The sequence below is a fragment of the Hypanus sabinus genome, chromosome 26 (assembly GCF_030144855.1).
Source record: "Hypanus sabinus isolate sHypSab1 chromosome 26, sHypSab1.hap1, whole genome shotgun sequence".
NCBI lineage: Eukaryota > Metazoa > Chordata > Chondrichthyes > Myliobatiformes > Dasyatidae > Hypanus > Hypanus sabinus.
The window spans coordinates 36,778,211-36,793,998 of record NC_082731.1 but is presented as its reverse complement, the minus strand read 5'-3'; the positions used below and the strand labels follow the sequence as shown (position 1 = coordinate 36,793,998).

The 15,788-nt window shown below is 46.0% G+C and overlaps 1 protein-coding gene across 4 annotated transcripts in view; it reads left to right on the top strand.

Moving 5' to 3' along the window:
* LOC132381448 (mitogen-activated protein kinase kinase kinase kinase 5-like) overlaps positions 1-15,788 on the top strand; it is a 190,711-nt gene that overhangs the window by 42,155 nt on the left and 132,768 nt on the right. The window contains exon 1 of one of the 4 annotated variants that reach the window (XM_059950858.1): positions 9,236-9,368. The exons of the other annotated variants lie outside the window; for them this stretch is intronic. The gene's annotated coding sequence lies outside the window, so the exon portion shown is untranslated. Of the gene's footprint in view, positions 1-9,235; positions 9,369-15,788 lie in introns of those variants that run through there. 4 annotated transcript variants of the gene reach the window in all.

Here is a 15,788-nt window from a genome sequence, read left to right as displayed (position 1 = left end):
ACAGGCCGGGTGCAGGTCCTGCACCTCCAGAGGCTGGGTGGGAGTTGGGGTTGGGGGGGTTGGTGGTGAGGTGCCCGATGTTTCGCTGGTGGCCAAGACAGGGTGTGCAGCCCGGCCAATCCCAGAAACCCTCCGCCATGTTTCCACGTACAGTGAGAAGCTCGCCTTGCCCACTGTTCATACAGATGAGATCATCGCAGTGCACTGAGGTAGGACAAGGTGAAACACTAACAATGCAGAATAAAATGTCGCAGCTACAGAGAGAGTAGTGCATAGGTTAACGATAAAGTGCAAGATCATTACGAGGTTGACTGTGAAGTCAAGAGTCCATCCTATCGTAGCATAGTGTGCGGACCACACAAGCAGCGTGTACGGCAGCTCCTCGGGCACCTTGCCCCTGGAAACCGTCTTTGACCCTCTAATCTGGAAAGAATCCCATCCCACTTTCCCAGTGTGATTTTTAGCTTGGCTCTGCTTGCTTGCCTATCCAGACCTTCCTGAACCAGATCCCCAGCGCCTTCAGATGGTTGGATCTGATGGGGAAGTTCAAGTTCACTGACATCTAACTGTACGCGTATAAGGCCAAACGAAACAACGCTCCCCCGGAGCACAGCACACCCACAAAGCAAATATCAGACACAAGTCAAGTCACTTTTTATTGTCATTTCCACCATAACTGCTGGCACAGTACACAGTAAAAATGAGACAATGTTTTTTCAGGACCATGGTTTACATGACACAGTACAAAAACCAGACTGAACTACGTAAAAAAACGACACTGAAAAAAGACTACACTAGACTACAGACCTACCCAGGACTGCATAAAGTGCACAAAAACAGTGCAGGCATTACAACACATAAACCAAAATATTACTAAGGCAATAAAATATACTTCAAAATGTAGCACAGGAAAACATCTCGTTGTCCTAGCGATGAGACCTCGGTGGTGGCCAGGGTATTCATTAGCCTTACAGGCTGAGGGAAGAAGAATCACCCAGTCTGACAGTCCTAGTCCTGATGCTTCTGTGCCTCCTTCCTGACGGTAGCGGGTCAGAGAGGTTGTGGGATGGGAGGGTGGGGATCCTGAACAGTGCATTGGGCCCTCCGTCTGCGGTGCTCCTGGCGAATGCCACAAACAGGAGGGAATGGGGGAATCAGAGGGGCCAGTTACTAAAGGGCATATGGTCTCGCTTTTGTTTGTGAGCGACATTGGCCCCAGAACACGGACTGTCTGTGTGTCACTGAGAAGAGGGCATAGTTGTCCTTGTACGGCAGGAGCTCCCAATCTTTTTAATGCCCTGGACTAACACCATTAAGCAAGAGGTCCGTGGACCCCTTTTGTACAGGGAAGCTTTGGTCTGAGTAACCCCACCACAACCCCACTGCCTGGCATCATCACCCTCCTTCTTTCTTGATGGATTCTCAGCAGCACACCTACCAGGCGGGGGAGGCTGGGCAGCCTTACCTGACTCCAGGTGATGGAGTCCCCTTAATTTGGATGGGATGTGGGGAGGGTCATACCCGATTAAGAATTCTCTTCCCCCACAGCCCTACTTTGGAGAGCACATTCATTATTCACCTGCGCGGTGATCGAATGGCAAAGTCGAGTGGCCTAATTCTGCTCCTAGAGAAGCCTGTTCCAAAGCTCTGATGCGGAGGGTGGTGAAGGCTGTGCTTAGTACTCCACCTGAGTGTCAGGACTCAACTGGATAGTAGGGCTGTTGGTGGTGCTACCAATTAATAGCTCCAGGGTCTACAAAGAAAGTAGTGCAGAGCCTCCACTTCCTGAGGAATTTATGCAGATTAGGCATGACATCGAAAACTTTGATGAACCTTTATAGATGTGTAGTGGAGAGTATATTAACTAGTTGCATCTGGTATGGAAACACCAATGCCCTTGAATAGAAAATCCTACAAAAAGTAGTGGATTTGGCCCAGTCCATCCCAGGTAGAACCCTCCCCACCACTGAGCACATCTACCTGCAACACCGTCTCGGGAAAGCAACATCCATCATCAGGGACCCCCACCGCCCAGGACATGCTCTCTTCTCACTGCTGACATCAGGAAGAAGGTTCAGGAGCCTCAGGACTCGCACCACCAGGTTCTGGAACGGTTGCTAACCCTCAACCATCAGGCTCTTGAACCAAAGGGAACTTCACCCGATTTCACTCGCCCCATCACTGAACTGTTCCCACAAACTATGGACCCATTTTCAAGGACTCCACGTCTCATGTTCTCAATATTTATATCGGTTATTTATAAATACTATTTCTTTCTTTTTGTTTTTGCAGTTTGTTGTCTTTCGCGCAGTGGCCAAACGCCCAAGTTGGTGTGGTCTTTCATTGACTCTGTTATGGTTATTATTCTATAGATTTATTGATTATGAGCACAAGTATGTGGCTCTCAGGATTGTACATGGTGACATATATATACTTTGAACTTTGAGTTCAACCTTGACCTCTGGAGCTGCTCGTGTGCACAATTTGCACATTCTGCCCCGAAACCTGTGTTTCTGCCGAAGGCTTCATTTCCCTCTTACATCCCAAAGACATGTAGGTAGCCTAAGTGGCTGATTTAGATTTTCCTCGGTGTATAATGGATTCTATTGAATTGGGACACTTCAGCACAAGTACATTTTGGCCTAGATGAGCGGCTGCCTCAGTTCAAGATTAAAGATTCAAGATTCAAAAACTTTATTGTCATTCCAACCGTACATCAGCTCTGCAGGGCAGAATGAGACAGTGTTTCCCAGGGGCAAGTGCAATCATAACATAACAAACAAACACTAAATAATAAATGTAACAATAAATAGTAAAACACAACAGCTACATGTCGGTTAAAATCAAGTTATAAGTGTCCAGTGCAAGTTGAGAGTCAGGTAGAGCAGCTGTTTAGCTAGTTTCATGGGAGTAGTAAAAAGATATTTAAAAAAAAAGTCAAACTACCATTTAATTTAGTAACAAAATATGTATTTAAATGAAATACAGAACAAATTAGAACTCTGCCAATGAGACTACAGTACTACCAAACTGTGCTCCAAATGGTTACCGACAGCGGAGTTAACCCAGTGTACGCTAACGTGTTCTGGTGACTGACTGTAAATGAACAAAATCAATGCTTTTGTCGTCTGCATCCTCCAAGTCTTCATTTTCATTGTAACATTCATAGTGATTGTCGATACCTTCAAATTCGTCGTGCTTCCTAACTTGTTGAAGTAGTGAAGTTGTTTAATTTTCACTCCCGACCGTTGCTTAGGCATCCCTAAGCCTGAATGCTTGAAACCACAGCGAGCAAAACAGTTCAAGTTGTCTCACTGCTTATTTCTCAGCAGCTATCAGTGACAAAAATCACCCCTTTTTGAATGCAAAAGCACGTGAGCAATGTTATTTGAGATCCGTACACTCTAGGCACGGTGTGGTGTCTGACGGCCACGTGACATGGCCATGACTGACGCTAGTTAGAAACTGTTCGCTGATAGTCTCCTGTCCGATTGGGCATGGGAGAGGGAGTAAATTGCAGAGGAATGAGATTGATGGGATTACTCTGCTGGGATTGATTCAATGGGCTGAATGGTCTTGTGTGCCACAATAAACAAGTAGCACATTCCAGGTTCCACGTTTCACAGGGGTCAGAAGGTCCAGCACTATTTGTATTCGAGAAGGACACAGGGAGGGGGAAGCATGTTTGAACAGGTTTCTTATGATTGCCTAGAGGAAAATCTCCAAAGAATTAATCTCTATTCACTTTTCAATTCGGACATAAAGTTTCACAAGGTGTGGGGACCTTTTCTCGAATACTTTCACAACTCCTCTTTAGATTAAGTTTATTCTTTATTTTTGTACTTTCAGCTTTTTTTCCTGTAAGTTTTATGGTTTCTTTTTGATTGAATTACATTATAGTTTTGGTAGTAGGCATTATAGTTTTATATATATTTACAGCTCTGTGGGGTTGAACGCTCCGATTAATTTTTTTTTTTACATACCGTAATGGTTGGCCTGGAGTTTTGTAGTGGGAGGGTGGGGAAGATACTATATATGATTTTATTTTGAGTGCTTTTTCCTTATTGTTATGAATTATATATTTGATAAGTTTATTTTGCACTGTATTAATCTTCATTTTGTAGTTGGGGTTTTTGTTTGTAGCTGTTTTGTAGAAACGCATAAAAATCTAATTAAAAAAGTAGTAAACCCCTCCCGATTCCCCCCCCCCCCCCACCGCCAGTGGCCCCTTGAAACATTTCCAAAACCATCTCTTCCAACCATCATCACCAACGTTATGTGCTGGTTTGTATGACGTGGACGATCATGGTTTTTTGACCATGATTTATTTTGGGGGGGCCAAATTTTTCAACAGAAGTGGTTTGCCATTGCCTTCTTCTGGGCAGTGTCCTTACAAGACGGGTGACCCCACTCCCCCCCCCCCCCCGGCCATTATCTGCCTGACGCCAGTGGTCGCAAAACCAGGACTTGTGATATGCTCCAGCTGCTCGTACGACCATCCACCACCTGCCCCCATGGCTTCTCGTGACCCTGATTGGCTAAGAAAGAGGTACTCCTTGCCCAAGGAGGACCTGCAGGCTAGAATGAAGGGAAGGAGCACCTTACACCTCCTTTGGTAGAGACGTATCTCCACCCCGACACCTTTCTTCTCAACCCATAGTGTGGAATTGCACCATCTGTGTGGCGGGGTTGGGATGGGGCTCTACCAAAGGAGAGCGATGCGGGTCCGTCTATTCAGCTGCCCGAATGAAAGTCTAAATCTGAAGCCCCGGGGGAAATCCAGGCAGTCACAGGGAGAAGGTTCAGACACCCTGTGGAAACTGCTCCCGAGGTCAGGATTAAACTCGAGACCTCAGAGCTATGGGGCGGCTGCACTGCCAGTCGCGCACCTTTGCTCTATCGGCCATAAAAGTCAAGATCTCCCGGTGGCCAGCCATTTCAATTCCATGGCCCATTCCAATTTTGACATGCTTGTCCATGGCCTCCTCTGCTTCCACGATGAGGCCAAATTCAGGCTTTAGGACAAACACCTCATATTCCATCTGAGTAGTCTCCAACCTGATGGGATGAACATTGAATTATCTAGCCTCCAGTAATCTCTACCCACTCCCACGTCTCATTTTCCATTCTCCATTCTGCCTCCCCTCTCACCCCCTTCTCACCTAACTCTGCTTTCCTTCTCCAGTGGTCCACTGTACTCGCCTATCAGATTCCTCCTTCTTCAGCCCCTTTACCTCTTGCACCTATCACCGCCCAGCTTCTTACTTCAAGTCCAAAGTAAAGTTATTGTCAAAGTACATATGAGGGGTGATTTATAAGTTCGTGGCCTAAGGTAGGAGTCAATTTTAGAAAACCTAGCACATTTATTTTTCAATATAATCCCCTCCTACATTTACACACTTAGTCCGGCGGTCGTGGAGCGTACGGATCTTGGACCTCCAGGAAGTGGAGGGTTTCAAGCAGGGTTGATTGATAAGTTTGTGGCTTAAGGTAGAAGGAGATGAGTTATACAGTTCTCGTTACATGCATGTGCAGTTCAACTATTTGAGTGATTATGCAGAAAGTTTGAAGTTAATAACTCCAGGGGTGATTGATAGTTAAACTGCATGTGCATGTAACGAGAGCTGTATAACTCATCTCCTTCTACTTTAGGACACGAACTTATCAATCACCCCTGCCGTGGACACTTTCTGGAGGTCCAAGATCCGTATGCTCCACGACCGCTGGACTAAGTGTGTAAATGTAGGAGGGGACTATGTTGAAAAATAAATGTGCTAGGTTTTCTAAAATTGACTCCTTTTACCTTAGGCCACAGACTTATCAATCACCCTTTGTATATGTCACATACAACGCTAAGATTCATTTTCTTGCAGGCATACTCAATAAATCCATAATTGAATAATAATCATAATAGAATCAATGGAAGACCACATCCCCTCCCCCTAGCCATTCACCTTCCCCCTCACCTGGTCTCACCTATCACCTGCCAGATTGTACACCTGCCACTCTCCTCCCATCTTATTCTGGCTTCTGCTTCCCCCTCCCCCCCCCCCCCCCACTTCCTTTCCAGTCCTGATGAACTGTCTTGGCACAAAGTTTTGACTTGTTTCTTCCACTCCACGATTGCTGCCTGGCCTGCTGAGTTCATTCAGGATTTTGTGTGTCTGTGTCCCACAAATGGTGGGGAATCAGAATTTCAGAATTGAAAATTCTGGAAACATTCAGGCAGTCAGGCAGCATATGTGGAGAGAGAAAGAGAGTTAATGCCTCAAGTCGATGAAATGCCTGTAGCGTTATCTGGACCCAACATATTGATGCAGCTACAAAGAAGGCAAGACAGCAGTTTTATTCCATTAGGAGTTTGAGGAGATTTGGTTTGTCACCAAAGACACTCGCATATTTCTACAGATGTACCACGGAGAGCGTTCTGACAGGCTGCATCACCGTCTGGTATGGGGGAGGTATGCTACTGCACAGGATCAAAATAAGCTGCAGAAAGCTGCGAATTTAGTCAGATCTATCACGGGCACCAGCCTCTAAAGCGTCCAGGACATCTTCAAGGCACGAGGCCTCAAAAAGGGAACGTCCATTATTAAGGACCTTCATCACTCAGGCCATGCCCTGTTCTCATTGTTACCATCAGGTAGGAGGTACAGAAGCCTGAAGGCACATACTCAGCGATTCAGGAACAGCTTCTTTCCCCTCTGTCATCTGATCCCTAAATGGACATTGAACCCTTGGACACTACTTCACAACTTCTTTATTTTTATTTTTAATTTTATTTTTATTTTGCACTACTTATTTATTTCACACACACACACGTGCGCATGAAAGTTTGTGAAGTCTGTAGAATTTTCTCTATTTCTGCGTAAGTATTACCTAAGATGTCATCAGATCTTCATGTAAGTCCTAAAACTAGATAGAGAACCCAGTTAAATAACACAAAGACATTATACTAGTTCATTTATCTATTGAGAAAAATGATGCAGTATTACATGTATTTGTTAGAAAAGCATGTGACCCTCTGGGATAATGCCTTCTCCAAAAGCTATTTGGAGTCAGGTGTCCCCATCAGTGAGATGAGATTGGAGGTGTGGATTGTAGAGGTGCCCTGCCTATAAAAAAGACACACAAAGTCAGATTACTGACAGAGCCTGCTCCTCTCAAGAAAGATCTGTTTATGTGCACCATGCCTCGATCAAAACAGCTTTCAGAAGACAAATTGTAGAGATGCATGAAGCTGGAAAAGGCCACAAAAACATTTCTGAAGACCTGAGTGTTCATCAGTCCGCAGTAAGAGAAATTGTCTACAAATGGAGGAAACTCAGTACTGTTGCTACTCTTCCTCGCAGTGGGCGTCCTGCAAAGATCACACCAAGAGCACAACGTGCAGTGCTGAAGGAAGTGAAAAAGAACCCCCAAGGGTAGCAACAAAAAGCCTGCAGAAATCTCTAGAACTTGCTGAGGTCTCTGTTCATGTGTCCACTATAAAAAAAACACTGAAAAACAATAGTGTTTGTGGAAGGACACCATGGAGGAAACTGCTGTTCTCCAAAATTGACATTGCTGCCTGTTTCAGTTTGCAAAAGACCCGCTGGATGTTCTACAACGCTTCTGGGACAATGTTCTGTGGACAGATGCGACAGAAGTTGAACTCTTTCACAGAAATGCACATTGTTTCAAGCAGTTTCAAGTTCCTGGGTGTCAAGATCTCTGAGGATCTAACCTGGTCCCAACATACCGATGTAGTCATGAAGAAGGCAAGACAGCAGTTCGAAGAGATTTGGCATGTCAACAAATACACTCTAAAACTTCTGTAGTTGTACCGTGGAGAGCATTCTGACAGGCTGCATCACTGTCTGGTATGGTGGAAGGGGACTACTGCACAGGACTGAAAGAAGCCGCAGAGGATTGTAAATCTAGTCAACTCCATCTTGGACACTAGCCTACAAAGTACCCAGGACATCTTCAAGGAGCAGTGTCTCAGAAAGGCAGCGTCCATTATTCAGGACCTCCAGCACCAGGGCATGCCCTTTTCTCACTGTTACCATCAGGTAGGAGGTACAGAAGCCTGAAGGCACACACTCAGCGATTCAGGAACAGCTTCTTCCCCTCTGCCATCCGATTCCTAAATGGAGATTGAACCAGTGAACACGACTTCACTTTTTTTAATATACAGTATTTCTGTTTTTGTACATTTTCAAAATCTATTCAATATACACAATCGATTTACTTCTTCATTTGTTATTGTTTATTTAATTTATTATTACTCCACTCTGCTAGATTGTGTTGCATTGAACTGTTGCTACTAAGTTAACAGATTTCACGTCACGTGCTGGTGATAATAAACCTGATTCTGATTCTGTGTGTGGAGGAAAACGGGCACTGCACGCCAACACCAAAACCTCATCCCAACTGTGGAGCACGGTGGAAGGAGCATCAAGGTTTGGGGCTGCTTTGCTCCCTCAGGGCCTGGATAGATTGCAATCGTTGAGGGAACAATGAATTCGAAATTGTATCGGGATATTTTACAGGAGAATGTCAGGGTAGCAGTCCGTCACCTGGAGCTTAATAAAAGTTGGGCAACGCGACAAGACGATGATCTGTAAAACAAAAGAAAATCGACACAGCGTAGTTTAGAAAGAAGAAAATTTGTGTTTTGGAACGGCCGAGTCAAAGTCCTGACCTTAATCCCACAGAAATGTCGCGGAAGGACCTGAAGCAAGCAGTTGATGCAAGGAAGCCCAACAACATCCCAGAGTTGAAGCAGTTTTATAAGGAGGAGTAGTAGTCTAAAATTCCTCCAAGACAAAGTGCAGGGCTGATCAACAGTTTCTGGAAGTGTTTGGTTGAAGTTACTGAAAGCAAAGGATTACATACTTTTTGAAACAAATACATGTAACATTGGATCTTTTTATCAATAAATAAATGAACTAGTATAATCTTTGTGCTGTTTGTTTATTTGGGTTCTCTTTATCCTGTTTTCGGACTCGCGTGAAGATCTGATCGCATTTTAGGTCACGTTTATGAGAAATAGAGAAGAATCTGCAAGGTTCACAAACGCTCCAGCAGCACTGTACTTACTGTAGTCCGGAGCTTTAGTATTATTGTGCATCGAGCTGTACTGCTGCCCCAAAGTTAACAAGTTTCACGACACGTGCAGCGATGCTGAACCAGATTCTGAATCTCTCTTCGCACATTCTTCCTCCTGCCGTCTTTTTCTCCCCTTTCCCTAATTTTCTGCCGCACGCCCCGCTTGTGTGACGCCTTGGCAGGCTCTGCCTGGCGGCGTCTCAGCTTCCGCTGAAGGGGCTGCTGCCTGGATTGTGAGTGCGGCCGGCAGCAGGTGCAGTTCAGGGCTGCAGAAGGTGAGAATTGCTCTTTACACGGCTGGGGTTGACGCGAGTTTCAGCTGCAGGGTACGTCAGTCACACCTCTCCTTTCAGTTTGTTTGCGACTGAACTGTTTGCTCGTGGTTTGAGAACACCACAGGCTCGGCGGCTGAACACTCGGTTGAGGCTTGTTGTTTCCTGGTCCGTGTGTGATTTGTCAACTCTTCGAGCCGCTGGCCGGCTTTGTGTTATCCTCCACCTTGGCTGCTTCTCAATGCTAAGCGTGCCTGGTTCGGTGGGTACAGCAAATGTAGAGGGGCAGAGGGCGCCAGGGTCAGCGTGACTCTGCTCCAGTTTGGGGGCATCAGAGCTCGGAGTTCAATGCCAGTGAAAAACTCCTTGTGGGCTTCCAGCCGGGTGCTGGTATCGATTTTAACCGACATTTCGATGACAAACTCCTGCCATCTTCATCAGGGGTGATCTCAAGGCGTGTCTTGTCTAGCGGTATTTGTACCCCCGTTGTTCATCCTTCCAGATTGGTTGGTTCATACACACTCACACACACACACACACACACACACACACACACACACACTCACTCACTCACTCACTCACTCACTCACTCACTCACTCACTCACTCACTCACTCACTCACTCACACACAAACACACACACACTCTCACTCACACTCACGCACACACTCACTCACACACTCACTCACACACACTCTCACTCACTCACGCACGCACACACAAACACACACACACTCTCACTCACACTCACGCACACACTCACTCACACACTCACTCACACACACTCACACTCACATGCACTCACACACAAACACACACACACTCACTCACTCACACACACTCTAACTCTCACACTCACACTCTCTCTCACACACACACTCTCTCACACGCTCTCTCTCCCTCTCACACTCTCACACACACACATTCTCTCTCTCACATGCTCTCTCTCCCTCTCCCACTCACACACTCTCCCACTCACACACTCTCCCACTCACACACTCTCCCACTCTCACTCTCACACTCTCCCACTCACACACTCACACACTCTCCCACTCACACACTCTCACACTCTCCCACTCACACACTCTCACACACTCCCACTCACACACTCTCACACTCTCCCACTCTCACACCCTCCCACTCTCACACTCTCCCACTCACACACTCTCACACACTCCCACTCACACACTCTCACACTCTCCCACTCACACACTCTCACACACTCACTCACACACAAATTGCTGGAGGAACTCAGCAGGCCGGGCAGCATCTATGGAAAAAAAATGTAGTTGACATTTTGGGCCGGAACCCTTCGGCAGGACTGGAGAGAAAAAGCTGAGGAGCAGGTGTAAAAGGTGGGTGGGGAAGGTAGAAAGAAACACAAGGTGATAGGTGAAACCTGGAGGGGAGGTTGGTAGGTGAGAGAGACAGAGGGCCATGGAAGAACAAAAAGGGGAGGGAGGAGCACCAGAGGGCGTGATGGAGGTAAGGTGAAAGAGGGAAAAGGGGATGGGAAGTAGTGAAGGAGAGTGGTGGGAGGAACAAAGAGGAGTTCAAGAAACTGATGTTCATGCCATCAGGTTGGAGGCGACCCGAACAGAACATAAGGTTTTGACCCTCCAACCTCAATGTGGTCTCCTCAGAAGGATAGACCTATTGGGATGGGAATGGGAAGTGAAAGTAAGTAGACTGACCATTGGGAGATCCCACTTTTTCTGGCAAAGACGAAGGTCTCGCTCTAAGTAAGAAGTGGAATTTGATTGTAAGTAAGTGGGGACAGCGGAAACCCGATTGGATGAGGACTTAACCGATCAGGATGGACGGGTGGCAGGAGTATATTTACCATCGGACTGGACATGCCTAGGCATCAGGTGGCGGAGTTTGCCAGCGAAACGGCGGTATAAGTCAAAGCCTGTACCCAGCTGGAAGCCCGAGAAGAGTTCATTCGTCGTAAGCGCGGGGAAAGTTCCGGCGTCTTCTGTGCATCTCCTCAGGGAATGCTTGGGTTTTCTCCTGGTCCTCTGGTTCCCTTTCACAGTCCAAAGACAGGTAGAGGATTAATTGGTCATTGCAGATTGTCCTGTGGTTAGGCTTAGGGTTAAACCGGGACTGTGGGCCGGTGCGGAAAGGCTGTACCTCTATATAGACAGGGGAGGCCGTTCAGTGATAGAGAGAGGCCGCTCAAAAATTCAGTTTTGGAGGGATGTACTATCACTGGTGGGCGGGGTTAAGGTGTTTGGGAATATTAAGGGTTTCCTGGGAAAGGGGAGGGCTGATTGGGAACAGTAGGTGGACCACAGGAGGGGAAGCGGACCTTCAGCACATAGAACAAAACAGAACGGGCCCTTCAGCCCACAATGTTCTGCCAACCATAGAGATCAATCTAACCCTTCCCTACCACACAGCCCTCCAACTCCCCTATCATCCATGTTCCCACTTAAGCGTTTCTTAAATGTTTCGGGTGTTGCGGTCGGCACAACGCTAAAGCAGTGTCAGCGACCCGGGTTCAATTCCCGCCACTGCCCGTCAGGAGTTCATACGTTCTCCCCCCGTGGCTGCGTGGATTTCCTCCGGGTGTCCTGGTTCCCCCCCTCAGTGTAAAGACGTTCTGGCGGGACCATTGTTTAATTAGTTCCAAGGGTGTAATTGGGAGGCACGAGTTTGCAGGGCCAGTAGGTCCTGTTACTGTGTTACATCTCTAAATAAATAAGTAAAATCTGTCTCTACCACCACCCCGGACGAGGCATTCCTTACCCCACCATGTTTAAAAAAAACTCAAATATTTCTTCCCTTCCCCCAACTATACATTCCTCTGATCACCTTAAAGTTATGCCCCCTTGTTTTAGCTATCTCCACCTGGAGGAAAATTCTCTGGTTTTTTCTCAAACATAAAATAATCTGCCAATGCTGGAAATCCGAGCAGCACACAGAAAATGCTGGAGGAACTCAGCAGGCCGGGCAGCGTCTGTGGAGATGGGTAAACAGTGGACGTTTCAGGCCGAGACCCTTCATCAGGACTGGAAAGGAAGTGGAGAGGTCCTTTAGAGAAGTCTGGCTTTCTCTTCCCTGTGTTCACTAAGGAGAAGGAGATGGGAGGGAGATGATAAAATTCTAGAACACGTTGGCATTGGAAAAAGAGGTATTGAGTGTCGCGGTAGGCTTAGAAGTAAGTGAATTCCCGTTGTCTGATGGGGTGTATCCCGGCCTGCGGTTGGGAGGTTGATAGGATGCTATAGAATCTTTGCTGGCCATGGGGGAGGTGTCCGACAATTGGATGATAGAAGAGTATGTTTCTTCAAGAGGGGTGATAGGGATAAGACAGGTAACTGTCTAACATTACAGGTAGTGTTGCAATCGGAAAATAATTCCGAGGATAAGATCAATCTTTTTGGAAATGCAGGGATTAATCAAAGGTGGTCATCATTGTTTTTGACCCCCCAGACCGTAAGATATAGGAGCAGGGTTAGGCCATTTGGCCCATCAAGTCTGCTCTATCTTGGCAGATCCAATTTTCCTCTCAGCCCCCATCTTCTGTCTCCACCTCCCCCCCACCATCCCTTCATGCCCTGACTAATCAAGAATCTATCAACCTCTGCCTTAAATATACCCACTGACTCGGCCTCCACAGCCTCCTGTGGCAACAAATTCCACTGATTCACCACTCTCCGGGTAAAGAAATTTCACCTCATCTCCATACTAAAAGGACACCCCTGTATTCTGAGCTCTGTTCTCTAGTCATAGATTCTCCAACTACAGGAAACATCCTCTCCACATCCACTCCATCAAGGCCTTTCACCATTCAATAGGTTTCAATGAGGTCAGCCCTCATTCTTCTCAATTCCAGTGAATACAGGCCCAGAGCCATCAGCTGCTCTTCGTATGACAAGTCATTCAATCCTGGAATCATTTCTGAGAACCTCCTTTGAACCCTCCCCAGTTTCAGCACACTCTTTGTAAGTTAAGGGGCCCAAAACTGCTCACAATTCTCCAAGTGAGGCCTCACCAGTACTTTGTAAAGTCTCAACATTATATCCTTGCTTTTATATTCTAGTCCCCTTGAAATGAGTCCTAAAATTGCATTTGGCTTCCTCACCACAGACTCAATCTGAAAATTAACTTTTGCAGAATCCTGCACAAAGACTTGCAAGTCCTTTTGCATCTCAGTTTTTTTGTATTTTCTCTCCATTTAGAAAATAGTCAACCCTTTCATTTCTTCTACCAGAGTGCATGGCTGTACACTTTCCAACACTGTATTCCATCTGCCACTTCTTTGCCCATTCTCCAAACTGTCTAAGTACTTCTGTAGCCTGTCTACTTTCTCAAACCACCTATCTTTCATGCTGTCCGCAAACTTTGCAACAAAGCCGTCAATTCAATCATCCAATTCATTGACATATAACCATATAACAATTACAACACAGAAACATCCCATTTCGGCCCTTCTAGTCCGTGCCGAACGCTTACTCTCGCCTAGTCCCACCGACCTGCACTCAGCCCATAACCCTCCATTCCTTTCCTGTCCATTTACCTATCCAGTTTTTTTTTTAAATGACAGAATTGAACCTGCCTGTACCACTTCTACTGGAAGCTCATTCCACACAGCTACCACTCTCTGAGTAAAGAAGTTCCCCCTCATGTTACCCCTAAACTTTTGCCCCTTAACTCATGTCCTCTTGTTTGAATCTCCCCTACTCTCAATGGAAAAAGCCTATCCATGTCAACTCTATCTATCCCCCTCATAATTTTAAATACTTCTATCAAGTCCCCCTTCAACCTTCTACGCTCCAAAGAATAAAGACCTAACTTGTTCAACCTTTCTCTGTAACTTAGGTGCTAAAACCCAGGTCACATTCTAGTAAATTTCCTATGTACTCTCTCTATTTTGTTGACATCTTTCCTATAATTTGGTGACCAGAACTGTATACAATACTCCAAATTTGACCTCACCAATGCCATTACAATTTTAACATTACATCCCGACTCCTATACTCAATGCTCTGATTTATAAAGGCCAGCATACCAAAAGCTTTCTTCACCACCCTATCCACATGAGATTCCACCTTCAGGGAACTATGCACCATTATTCCTAGATCACTCTGTTCTACTGCATTCTTCAATGCCCGACCATTTACCATGCATGTCCTATTTGGATTATTCCTACCAAAATGTAGCACCTCACACTTATCAGCATTAAACTCCATCTGCCATCGTTCAGCCCACTCTTCTAACTGGCCTAAGTCTCTCTGCAAGCTTTGAAAACCTACTTCATTATCCACAATGTCACCTATCCTAGTAAGATCTGCATACTTACTAATCCAATTTACCACTCCATCATCCAGATCATTAATGTAAGATGAATCTTACATGCATAAGATAACGTAAGATGGACCCTGTGGATCACCACGAGTCACCGGCAGCCAACCATCGGCTCCTTTTATTCCCACTCTTTGCCTCCTGCCAATCAGCCACTGCTTTATCCATCTTTCCTGTAGTACCTTGGGTCCATAACTTGTTAAGCAGCTCTTGTCAAAGACCTTGTGAGAATCCAAGTTTTGATGGGGAAGATCAATAATCCTTAAACTGTGGGTGGCACGACAACACGGCAGCTAGTTAACACTTTACACTGCTGGAGAGTAGGGTTCAATTCCTGCTGCTGCCTGTAAGGAGTTCGAACACTCCCCCAGTGACCACATAGGTTTCCCCCAGGTGCTCTGGTTTTCTACACCTGTAAGGGTTAATAAATTATGTTTAATGCCAAAAGCAGGCCGACCCTTGTGGGCTGCCTCCAGCACAGCCTCTGAGTGTGTCGGTCATTCACACAAATGGCGCATTCCGCGGTATGCCTCAGCGTTTCAATGTACTTCCAATAAGTACGAGGGGTGATTGATAAGTTCGTGGCCTAAGGTAGAAGGAGTCAATTTCAGAAAACCTAGAACATTTAATTTTCAACATAGTCGCCTCCTACATCTACACACTTAGTCCAGTAGTTGTGGAGCATACGGATCTTGGACCTACAGGAAGTGTCCGCAGATGGGTGATTGATACATTTGTGGCCTAAGGTAGAAGGAGATGAGATATACAGCTCTCGGTACATGCACATGCAGTTCAGCTCTTTGAGTGGTTATGCAGAAAGTTTGAAGTTAATAACTCTTCTCCTTCTACCTTAGGCCACGAACATATCAATCACCCCGATGAGTTATTAACTTCAAACTTTCTGCATTATCACTCAGAGTTGAACTGTGTGTGCATCTAACGAGAGCTGTACAACTCATCTCCTTCCAGCTTAGGCCACAAACTTATCAATCACCCCCCCATAAAGTTAATGTTCAAGGCTTTGACTTTTTTTTCTGACGAGGTGCCAAAATGTGCACGGGAGGTTCAAATGGGACAGCGACTGGATTGTCTGGGTTTGTTGCCCTTGGAA